The following is an 11032-nucleotide window of genomic DNA, read 5'->3' as shown; positions in this document are numbered from 1 at the left end:
AGGCAGAGGGTTATGTACCAGATGAAGAAACAAGATAAAACCCCAGAAAAACAACTAAATGAAGTGGAGGTAGGCAACCTTCCAGAAAAAGAATTCAGAATTATGATAGTGAAGATGATCCAGGACCTCGGAAAAAGAATGGAGGCAAAGATCGAGAAGATGCAAGAAATGTTTAACAAAGACCATTAGAATTAAAGAACAAACAAACAGAGATGAACAATACAATAACTGAAATGAAAACTACACTAGAAGGAATCAATAGCAGAAAAACTGAGGCAGAAGAATGGATAAGTGGCCTGCAAGACAGAATGGTGGAATGCACTGCTGAGGAACAGAATTTTAAAAAAAGAACGAGGGTCTCTGTACGCCGTGTGCTGGCAAGACGGCACCTTCTTCTGGTGCTCGGCGTGAGCTATGGCTAAGGCGATGGATTTGGGCAAAGGCCCCAATGGGCCAACCCATTCCTCGACTCTGTTCGTGAGGAAGGATGGCAGCTCCATGTCCTTCTACGTGCGTCCCAGCCCGGCGAAGCGCAGGCTCTCGACGCTCATCCTGCACGGAGGCGGCACCTTGTGTCGCATGCAGGAGCCCGGGGCCGTGCTGCTGGCTCAGCCCGGGGAGGCGGCGGCCAAGGCCTTGGGCGACTTCATTTCCACGCAGTACATCCTGGACTGCGTGGAGCGCAACGAGAGGCTCGCGCTGGAGGCCTATCGGTTGGGCCCGGCTCCAGGGGCCGACCAGGCCCCAGAGACGAAGCCCGGGGCTCAGGCTGGGGGCACCGCCGCCACGGAGCCCAAGCTGCAGCCACAGGCGGGGCAGATCGTCTTCTCGGACGTGGCCATCTTGACCTATGTGAAGGAACATGCCTGCTCGCCCAGCTCCGTCACCGGCAACGCCTTGTGGAAAGCAATGGAGAAGAGCTCGCTCACCCAGCACTCGTGGCAGTCCATGAAGGACCACTATCTCAAGCGCCTGCGGGTCCAGGAGCATAAGTACCTGTTGGGGGAGGCCCCAGTGAGCCCCTCCTCCCAGAAACTCAAGCGGAAAACTGAGCAAGACGCCGAGGATGCTGATAGCGGGGAACCACAGAATAAGAGAACTCCAGACTTGCCTGAAGAAGAATTTGAAAAGGAAGAGATCAAGGAGAATGAAGAAGCAGTCAAAAAGATGCTTGTAGAAGCCACCCGGGAGTTTGAGGAGATTGTGGTGGATGAGAGCCCTGATTTTGAAATACATATAACAATGTGTGATGATGATCCACCCACACCTGAGGAAGACTCAGAAACACAGCCTGATGAGGAAGCAGAAGAAGAAGAAAAAGTTTCCGCACCAGAGGTGGGAGCTGCCATTAAGATCATCCGGCAGTTAATGGAAAAGTTTAACTTGGATCTGTCGACAGTTACACAGGCCTTCCTAAAAAATAGTGGTGAGCTGGAGGGTACTTCCTCCTTTTTAGACTCTGGTCAGAGAGCTGATGGGTATCCCATTTGGTCCCGACAGGATGACTTAGATTTGCAAAAAGATGATGAGGGTACCCGGGATGCACTGGTCAAAAAATTTGGTGCTCAGAATGCAGCTCGGATGATTGAATTCCGAAAGAAATAATTGGCAAGATAATGAAAAAAAAAGGTTTGGCAGATAAGGCATTAAAAAATTTTTTTGTGACTATTGAACTTCAGAGATTTTTACATTGGAACTGACACTCATCTTTTGACCAATGCTATTGTTGCTCTGTGAGTCCTAGATTTTGTAGCCAAGCAAAGTTGGAGGATGAAAATAAAAGAAATTGGATATATTTAGAGCTGTTCCTGGCAGTATCAATGTGTTTGTAAAAGGAAAATCAAAAACAGAGAGGTTGGTTTACATAGTAATAACCGCTTTCTGGAATGGAATCCCTGCTGTATTGGTGAGAGGAGCTAGTGAGAAAGTCAAAGGTGGAAAATTAGATGGGTCTTTTCAGAAAGCATAAATAAAGAGCCTCCTATCCTTTGGCAGAAGCTTCTCTAGATTATGATAGATTCCAAATCAAGAATCTAGGAATGTGGAAAGATTTAATTACAAGGCCTTGGAACATGGACTGTCCCAAACCCTTGCATCCCCCAGTGAACTCTGATTTCTGGGCTGCTTTGAAAACCCCATATTCCTTTTGCCAACTTATATTTGGGGAGCCTGTTTGTTGGCTGTTCTTTTCTTCAAGTCTGTGTCAGTTAAGTCTCTAGCATGTGTTTCTTTATCTACCATCCAGTTTTGTTTAAAACACAAAAATTTAGACAGTCTTGGGAAAAGTCTTACTTGGTTACTAGTAATGTGTTTCTATTTATTGAGGATAGTTTTGTGCTAAGAATAGGTTAGGTTTTAAAATTAGAGGATTAATTCCTCTTTGTTGTGTTGATTTCATTATTGAAAATAAATAGAACTTTGTAAAAAAAAAAAAGAGAACAAAAAGAAATGAAGACGACCTAAGGGACCTCTGGGACAAAATTAAACACAACAACATTTGCATTATTGCACAACATTTGCATTATTGCACAACAACATTTGTACCAGAAGGAGAAGAGAGAGAGAAAGGACCAGAGAAAATATTTGAGGAGATTATAGTTGAAAACTTCCCTAACATGGGAAAAGAAATAGCCACCCAAGTCCAGGAAGCAGAGAGAGTCCCATACAGGATAAACCCAAGGAGATACACGACGAGACACATAGTAATCAAACTGGCAAAAATTAAAGACAAAGAAAAGTTATTGAAAGCAGCAAAGGAAAAACGACAAATAACATACAAGGGAACTCCCATAAGGTTAACAGCTGATTTCTCAGAAGAAATTCTACAAGCCAGAAGGGAGCGGCATGATATACTTAAATGGATGAAAGGGAAGAAACCACAACCAAGATTACTCTACCCAGCAAGGATCTCATTCAGATTCGATGGGGAAATCAAAAACTTTACAGACAAACAAAAGCTAAGACAATTCAGCACCACCAAACCAGCTCTACAGCAAATACTAAAGGAACTTCTCAAAGTGGGAAACACAAGAGAAGAAGAGGACCTACAAAAACACCCCCAAAACAATTAAGAAAATGGTCATAGGAACATACATATCGATAATTACCTTAAACGTGAATGGATTAAATGCTCCAAGCACAAGACACAGGCTTGCTGAATGGATACAAAATCAAGACCCATATCTATGCTGTCTACAAGAGACCCACTTCAGACCTCGGGACACATACAGACTGAAAGTAAGGGGATGGAAAAAGATATTCCATGCAGATGGAAATCAGAAGAAAGCAGGAGTAGCAATACTCATATCAGATAAAACAGACTTTAAAATAAGGAATGTTACAAGAGACAAGGAAGGACATTACATAATGGTCAAGGGATCAATCCAAGAAGAAGGTATGACAATTACAACTATATATGCACCCAACATAGGAGCACCTCAATACATAAGGCAACTGCTAACAGCTATAAAATAGGAAATCGACAGTAACAAAATAATAGTGGGGGAATTTAACACCTCACTTACATCAATGGACAGATCATCCAAAATGAAAATAAATAAAGAGACAGAAGCTTTAAATGACACAATAGACCAGATAGATTTAATTGATATTTATAGGACATTCCATCCGAAAACAGCAGATTACACTTTCTTCTCAAGTGCGCAAGGATTATTCACCAGGATAGATCACATCTTGGGTCACAAAACAAGCCTCAGTAAATTTAAGAAAACTGAAATCATACCAGCATCTTTTCTGACCACAACACTATGAGACTAGAAATCAATTACAGGGAAAAAAATGTTAAAAACACAAACACATGGAGGCTAAACAATACGTTACTAAATAACCAAGAGATCACTGAAGAAATGAAAGAGGAAATCAAAAAATACCTACAGACAAATGACAATGAAAACACGACGATCCAAAACCTATGGGGTGCAGCAAAAGCAGTTCTAAGAGGGAAGTTTATAGCTATACAAGCCTACCTCAAGAAACAAGAAACATCTCAAATAAATAATCTAACCTTACACCTAAAGGAACTAGAGAAAGAAGAACAAACAAAACCCAAAGTTAGCACAAGGAAAGAAATCATAAAGATCAGAACAGAAATAAAGGAAATAGAAACAAAGAAACAATAGTAAAGATTAATAAAACTAAAAGCTGGTTCTTTGAGAAGATAAACAAAATTGAAAAACCATTAACCAGACTCATCAAGTAAAAGAGGGAGAGGACTCAAATCAATAAAATTAGAAATGAAAAAGTAGAAGTTACAACAGACACCACAGAAATACAAAGCATCGTAAGAGACTACTACAAGCAACACTATGCCAATAAAAGGGACAACCTGGAAGAAAAGGACAACTTCTTAGAAAGGTATAACCTTCCAAGACTGAACCAGTAACAAATAGAAAATATGAACAGACCAATCATAAGTAATGAAATTGAAACTGTGATTAAAAATCTTCCAAGAAACAGAAGTCCAGGACCAGATGGCTTCACAGGTGAATTCTATCAAACATTTAGAGAAGACCTAACACCCATCCTTCTCAAACTCTTCCAAAAAATTGCAGAGGAAGGAACACTCCCAAACTCATTCTATGAGACCACCATCACCCTGATACCAACACCAAAGATACTACAAAAAAAAATATTATAAACAAATACCACTGATGAATATAGATGCAAAAATCCTCAACAAAATACTAGCAAACAGAATCCAACAACACATTAAAAGTTTCATACACCATGATCAAGTGGGATTTATCCCAGGGATGCAAGCATACTTCAATATATGCAAATCAATCAATGTGATACACCATATTAACAAAATGAAGAAGAAAAACCATATGATCATCCCAATAGATGCAGAAAAAAGTTTTGATAAAATTCAACACCAATTTATGATAAAAACTCTCCAGAAAGTGGGCATAGAGGGAACCTACTTCAACGTAATAAAGGCCATATATGACAAACCCAGAGCAAACATCATTCTCAATGGTGAAAAACTGAAAGCATTTCCTCTAAGATCAGGAACTAGACAAGGATATTAAATATTTGCAAATGAATCAACAGACAAAGGATTAATCTCCAAAATATATAAACAGCTCATGCAGCTCAATATTAAAAAAAACAAACAACCCAATGCAAAAGTGGGCAGAAGACCTATATAGACACTTCTGCAAAGAAGACACACAGATGGCCAAGAAGCACATGAAAAGCTGCTCAACATCACTAATTATTAGAGAAATGCAAATCAAAACTACAATGAGGTATCACCTCACACCAGTTAGAATGGGCATCATCAGAAAATCTACAAACAACAAATGCTGGAGACGGTGTGGAGAAAAAGGTACGCTCTTGCACTGTTGGTGGGAATGTAAATTGATTCAGCCACTATGGAGAACAGTATGGAGGTTCCTTAAAAATCTAAAAATAGAATTACCATATGATCTAGCAATCCCACTACTGGGCATATACCCAGAGAAAACCATAATTCAAAAAGACACATTCACCCCAATGTTCATTGCAGCACTATTTACAATAGCCAGGTCATGGAAGCAACCTAAATGCCCATTGATAGATGAATGGATAAAGAAGATGTGGTACATATATACAATGGAGTATTACTCAGTCATAAAAAGGAACGAAATTGGGTCATTAGTTGAGACGTGGATGAATCTAAAGACTGTCATACAGACTGAAGTAAGCCAGAAAGAGAAAAACAAATGTCGTATATTAACGCATATATGTGGAACCTAGAAAAATGGTACAGATGAATCGGTTTGCAGGGCAGAAATTGAGACACAGATGTAGAGAACAAACGTATGGACCCCAAGGGGGGAAAGCCGCAGCCAGGTTGGAGTGGTGGTGTGATGAATTGGGCAATTGGGATTGACACGTATACACTAATGTGTATAAAATTGATGACTAATAAGAACCTGCTGTATAAAAAAATTAATTTAATTTAATTTAAAAATTAAAAAAAAAGAAATAAATGCTCTCCCTGTGAATGCAATATGTTAATAGAGAAGTGGGTATATGAAATTGAAAATTATATTTTAAAAAACTGGTAAATTTTTGAAATTTCTCCAGTGGTGTAGATAATTTACCTATTTGATTATACATCCTGAAAAGGCTTGCCATTTTTCAATCTTTTCAATATTAATCTTAGAAACATGGAATTTAAAACATTAAACTTAAATCCTCTATTCATAATTATGAATATGGAAACAGCCTATGTTGATTAAATAAAACAGCAGAAAAAAAGAAAATAAAACAGCAGAGACTCTGCCCTACAAACAAACCCAAGACAGATCTGAAATAATGTCCTCTTTACCCTTTGATAAACTGTCTATTGGCTTGCAAAGGCAGTGGCTAAATTCCCCCTTGGTAATAATTTCACATGATAGTCTCACTGAGTGTGGTGTTAAAAACCAGAAACAGAGCATCAAAATTCCACCTCAGATGATGTAGGAAGCCGCCTAGAAAATGTGAATCTGAGGCTAGCAAAAGGCCTCCAAATTGCCTCTCAAACTGGCCTGCACCCAAGCCTAGGATTCCTGCCACTAATACATTTTTTCCTACTTACATGATGTTTCTTGGAGTTTCTCTGGCAGTTGCATTTTGAAATATCACAACACAACATTATCTAGAGAAGTAAGACACTATAAATCACAAATTCTTTAGAATAGATTAATCTATCAGAATATTTATTGTCAAAAGGGAAGCAGTAAATAATGAGGGAAGAGGTGAAGCTACAGGGAGTGTTGAATGGCCAGGAGGCTGGAGGAATGGTACATACAGCATACAGCACTGCTAGAATAACAGCCAGTGTGTGCTGTAGGAGTGGGAACAAGGCAAGATCAGCTAAGCAAAGAAGCCAAACATCAAAAGGGAAAGGGAGCAGAGGCTAAACACAAAACTCGTACAACTTGCTAATTCTCTGTGGGACTGGCCTTGTTGACCAAAACTAAAATATGGAAATTATGCAATAAGGAGGGAAATTTCATCAGAGTTTACAAATTAAATTAAGCAAAAAGGGTAGAATGACCGAATTTGTTTTAAAGAATTTTAAAATTGACCACTTTACTACAAATAAATTCTCACAGAGATACTGAAATGCTAACTCCTCTGCTCAGTATTGAACAGGTTGTTCCACCTCTTCTCAACCAGGATTAGGAAAGGCCCTTATTGTGTTGCTAAAGATTCTATTCACTTTATATCTTGAAATGTTTCAAAAAAACTAAATAAATGTAAAAAAAAGGGGTGGGGGAGGAAACATAACTAAAATAACGTACTGCCAAATAAGGAAAAGAGGTTGCTGACTCTTTTAGAATCTAAATAGAATCCTCCCAAACTGTAAAAAATGAGCACTAGAAAGTTAGCCACGTTAAGTGATAATGTAATTAAGTTTGTTTTGTTTTGTTTCTATACAAAGCAATCGTTAGTTGGTCCTTTTCTGGTGATGTCCTCTTCCAGGTTACACACTGATTTGCCTCATAATAGTTCTTTCCAAGGAAATACTGATACAGTGATACTCATCACCCAGTGGAACTTAAGTTTCTCTCAGTGATTATGATAGCTCTTTAACATACAAAGACAATATTCTGAGATCCCTTCTGCCTAACTCCTTCTCTTCCATGACTCGGAAAGACCTCAAGAAACAGTAGGAATACAAACTTAAACAAGGGGAAAATAGCATCAGATTCCTTGAATGACTAGCATCTGAACCAGAGCAAAGACAGCTGGCAGCACTGCTCCTTCCAATAAAGGGCAGTGCAGTGCCCTAAGCTGGGTGCTCTTTTATCTCTGCCCTTTTCCCCAGTTAAAAGACCATACACTTTAGGTAAAGGATCAATTTTTTATTTAAAGTCCCTAAAGATGATATGCAAAATATTTTCTTTAAAAAACGAAAGGCAGAACAGATTCTGGATACAAACAGGTATTTGGCTATCTTATTGTTTCCTATACATTTTGCTCAACCTCAGTTCCATATTTCATTCTTATTAGTTTTCAATTTTCATAAAACGTAAATACCATGATTTAAATGACACCTAATTTGAAAATAAAGCCAAAATATGTGTTGCTGAATATTACAGCCAAAATCTACTAGTAACTTAGTTAAGCTTAACATAGTCATGCAGCTACAGAAAGAAAGAAAAAAGAAAGAAAGAAAGAGAAAGAAAGAAGGAAGGAAGGAAGAGAAAGAAGGAAAGAGAAAGAAAGAGAAAAGGAAAGAGAAAATCAAACAAGAATCAACAACCTTGACACTATCAATATGATGAGTTAACACACAGACTTTTTCCTAAGGTGTTGATCATATTTTAATAGCACATTTACCATATCAAAAGATATGTCAAGAATTTTGAAGGTGGAAAACAAGAATATATATAGTCTATTCATTTGAGATCATACAAGGAAGAATATTAAATATCAGATGTAGAAATATTACTAGAAAAAGTAGAGACATGTAATAGGAATAAAAAAGCCCATCTGGAGCCAAGTTAATGTCAAAGCCCTGGTTCCAACTCTTATTGGCTCTGGGATCTTGAGCAAATTACTCAACCTCTCTCAGTCTGTTTCTTCACCTATTAAACGTAACAACTCTGCCTCCACTTGAGTTATTGTGAAGATCAAGGTGAAACCATGTCAGTGAAAGTGTTTTGTAAATTATTAAAATTTATTCAATGTAATAATAAGGTAATATCTTTATATGGTGACACATAGTAACTACACTTATCACGGTGATCATTTTGAAATATATAGAAATATCAACTCACTATGTTGGTAACAGGAACCAACTAGTGTCATAGGTTAATTATACTTCAAAAGCAAGTAAACAAACTCATAAAAAAAAGAGATCAGATTTGTGGTTACAGGTGGGTTGTGTGAGGTGGATTGGATGAAGGTGATCAAAAGATATAGACTTCCAGTTATAAGATAAGTACTAGGAATGTAATGTGCAACATGATTAATATAACTAACATTACTGAATGTTCTATATGAAAGTTGTTAAAAGAGTAAATCCATCACAAGGAAAAAATATTTCCTTCTTTTTCCTTCATTTTTATTTATCTGAGATGATGGATGTTCACCAAACTTACTGTGATGATCACTTCATGATATATGTAGGTCAAATCATTATGCTGTACACCTTAAACTTATACAGTGCTGTCATGTCAACGATATCTCAAAACTGGAAGAAAAAAAGTGACTCAATGTTACCCGATTAAGCATTCGAATAATAACAATACTAATAATAAGCTAAATCCTAAAACAGGTTCATATTTCCTCCAAGAAAAGTTGTTTTCTTCACAAACTATGCCCTAAGATATTAGAAATGTGACAAGAATGTAAAAGCTTGACAAATGCGTTAGGAACTAACTCTGAATTTAAAAAGGTGGTAGGCTAGACAATCTCTCATTGCCATAACTACACCTTTGTATCTCACACTTGAAAATGAATGTTATTTATAGATAAAGCCGTTCAGTTAATTCTCACAAGAGGATTACCAGATTGCCAATCAAGCAAAGGCCCCAGCAGGTGGGGTTTATGTGAGCTAATAAAACAGGTTCTGTCAAAGCAGTTGTGGAGTGTATTCCAGAATCATTGATCCTCCCACACCCTATTCTTAATCCAAAAAAATTATATCTTCTGGCCAAGAACAAAAATTAAGGGCCGGGTATTAAATAGATGTATTCCACCTAAAATACACTGTAGGTTATACAGAGATTATGTGTGTTCCATACACCTAGATTTTAGAAACTGTACTAAGAATTCAAAAGGCCACCTGGTGTTTTCAAGGGTATCAAAAAATAAATTCTATTTCTCTGTCAACTATAAGAATCATATTCTACATCCAAACTTAGACTCTTTACTTAAGCTCCAGGCTCAAATTTCCATGTGTATTTAGGACAAATCTACTTGGACTAGCAAATAGTCTATACTCACACTAGACTGGACTATTTCATACTCATTATGTCCAGAAATATACGTACCCAAAACTCCTTCATGAAGGTTTGGTCTCAGTGAATAGTATCACTATTGTTCTAGCCACCTGGTGAAAATGTTACATCATATTTGACACCTTCCTCAGCCCTACTCCCACCACAGCCATTAATAAATGAATGTCTCTGGCTGATATCTCCAAAATGTCTTTTGTATTTATCCAGTCCTATGTTCTATTCCTATTGTCACTACCCTTGTCTAAGTATTCATCGATTTCCACTAAATCATCTGGTCAATGTCTTAACTGTTCTCACTGACTGCCTCACCTTTCCAAATATATTTTCCATATTCCTAATGGAGGAGTCTTCTAAACAGTAAGATTAAAAGTTCTTAGCGAGGCGTTTAACAATCTAGGCTATATCTGTCTTTCAGACTTATTTCTAAGTTGATGTCTCCACAAACTCCATTCTCCAATCATACCACACACCATAATAGTTACTATTCCATGTGTACTGTACTCTATAGTTCAGGGCAGTTACTCATGCTATTCCCTGCATAAAGAAAGCTCTTTTCTCCCTTCTCCAAAAAATAACATATTATTTATATTTCCAAACCCAGTTCAGGTACTATTTTCTCCACCTCCTCTCACTTGAGCTATACCCCAACACTCAGAATTTATCTCTATCTCCTACAACGTTATAAAGCCCTGTTTGTATTTCTTAAAAAGTATTTCTTTCATACATGCATGTTCCTTTCTCATTAAATTATAAATCCAAATACTGTAAGTATATTAATATTATCTTTTAGTTTGTCTAGGCTTTTTGTTTTACATCTTTATTGGAGTATAATTGCTTTAAAATGGTGTGTTAGTTTCTGCTTTATAACAAAGTGAATCAGTTATACATATACATATGTTCCCATATCTTTTCCCTCTTGCGTCTCCCTCCCTCCCTCCCACCCTCCCTATCCCACCCCTCTAGGCGGTCACAAAGCACCGAGCTGATCTCCCTGTGCTATGCGGCTGCTTCCCCACTAGCTATCTACCTGACGTTTGGTAGTGTATATATGTCCATGCCTCTCTCTC

General features: G+C 37.8%; 1 pseudogene; it reads left to right on the top strand.

The window, feature by feature from the left end:
• The first annotated feature begins 414 nt into the window (after positions 1-414).
• On the top strand, positions 415-1819 carry LOC112403560 (telomeric repeat-binding factor 2-interacting protein 1 pseudogene; annotated as a pseudogene).
• The last annotated feature ends 9213 nt before the right edge of the window (positions 1820-11032 follow it).

This window comes from Neophocaena asiaeorientalis, unplaced genomic scaffold (genome assembly GCF_003031525.2).
Source record: "Neophocaena asiaeorientalis asiaeorientalis breed wild unplaced genomic scaffold, Neophocaena_asiaeorientalis_V1.1 scaffold67, whole genome shotgun sequence".
Taxonomy (NCBI): Eukaryota; Metazoa; Chordata; class Mammalia; order Artiodactyla; family Phocoenidae; genus Neophocaena; species Neophocaena asiaeorientalis.
Note: the sequence above shows the minus strand (reverse complement) of the source record. Positions and strands in the feature narration are given on the sequence as shown.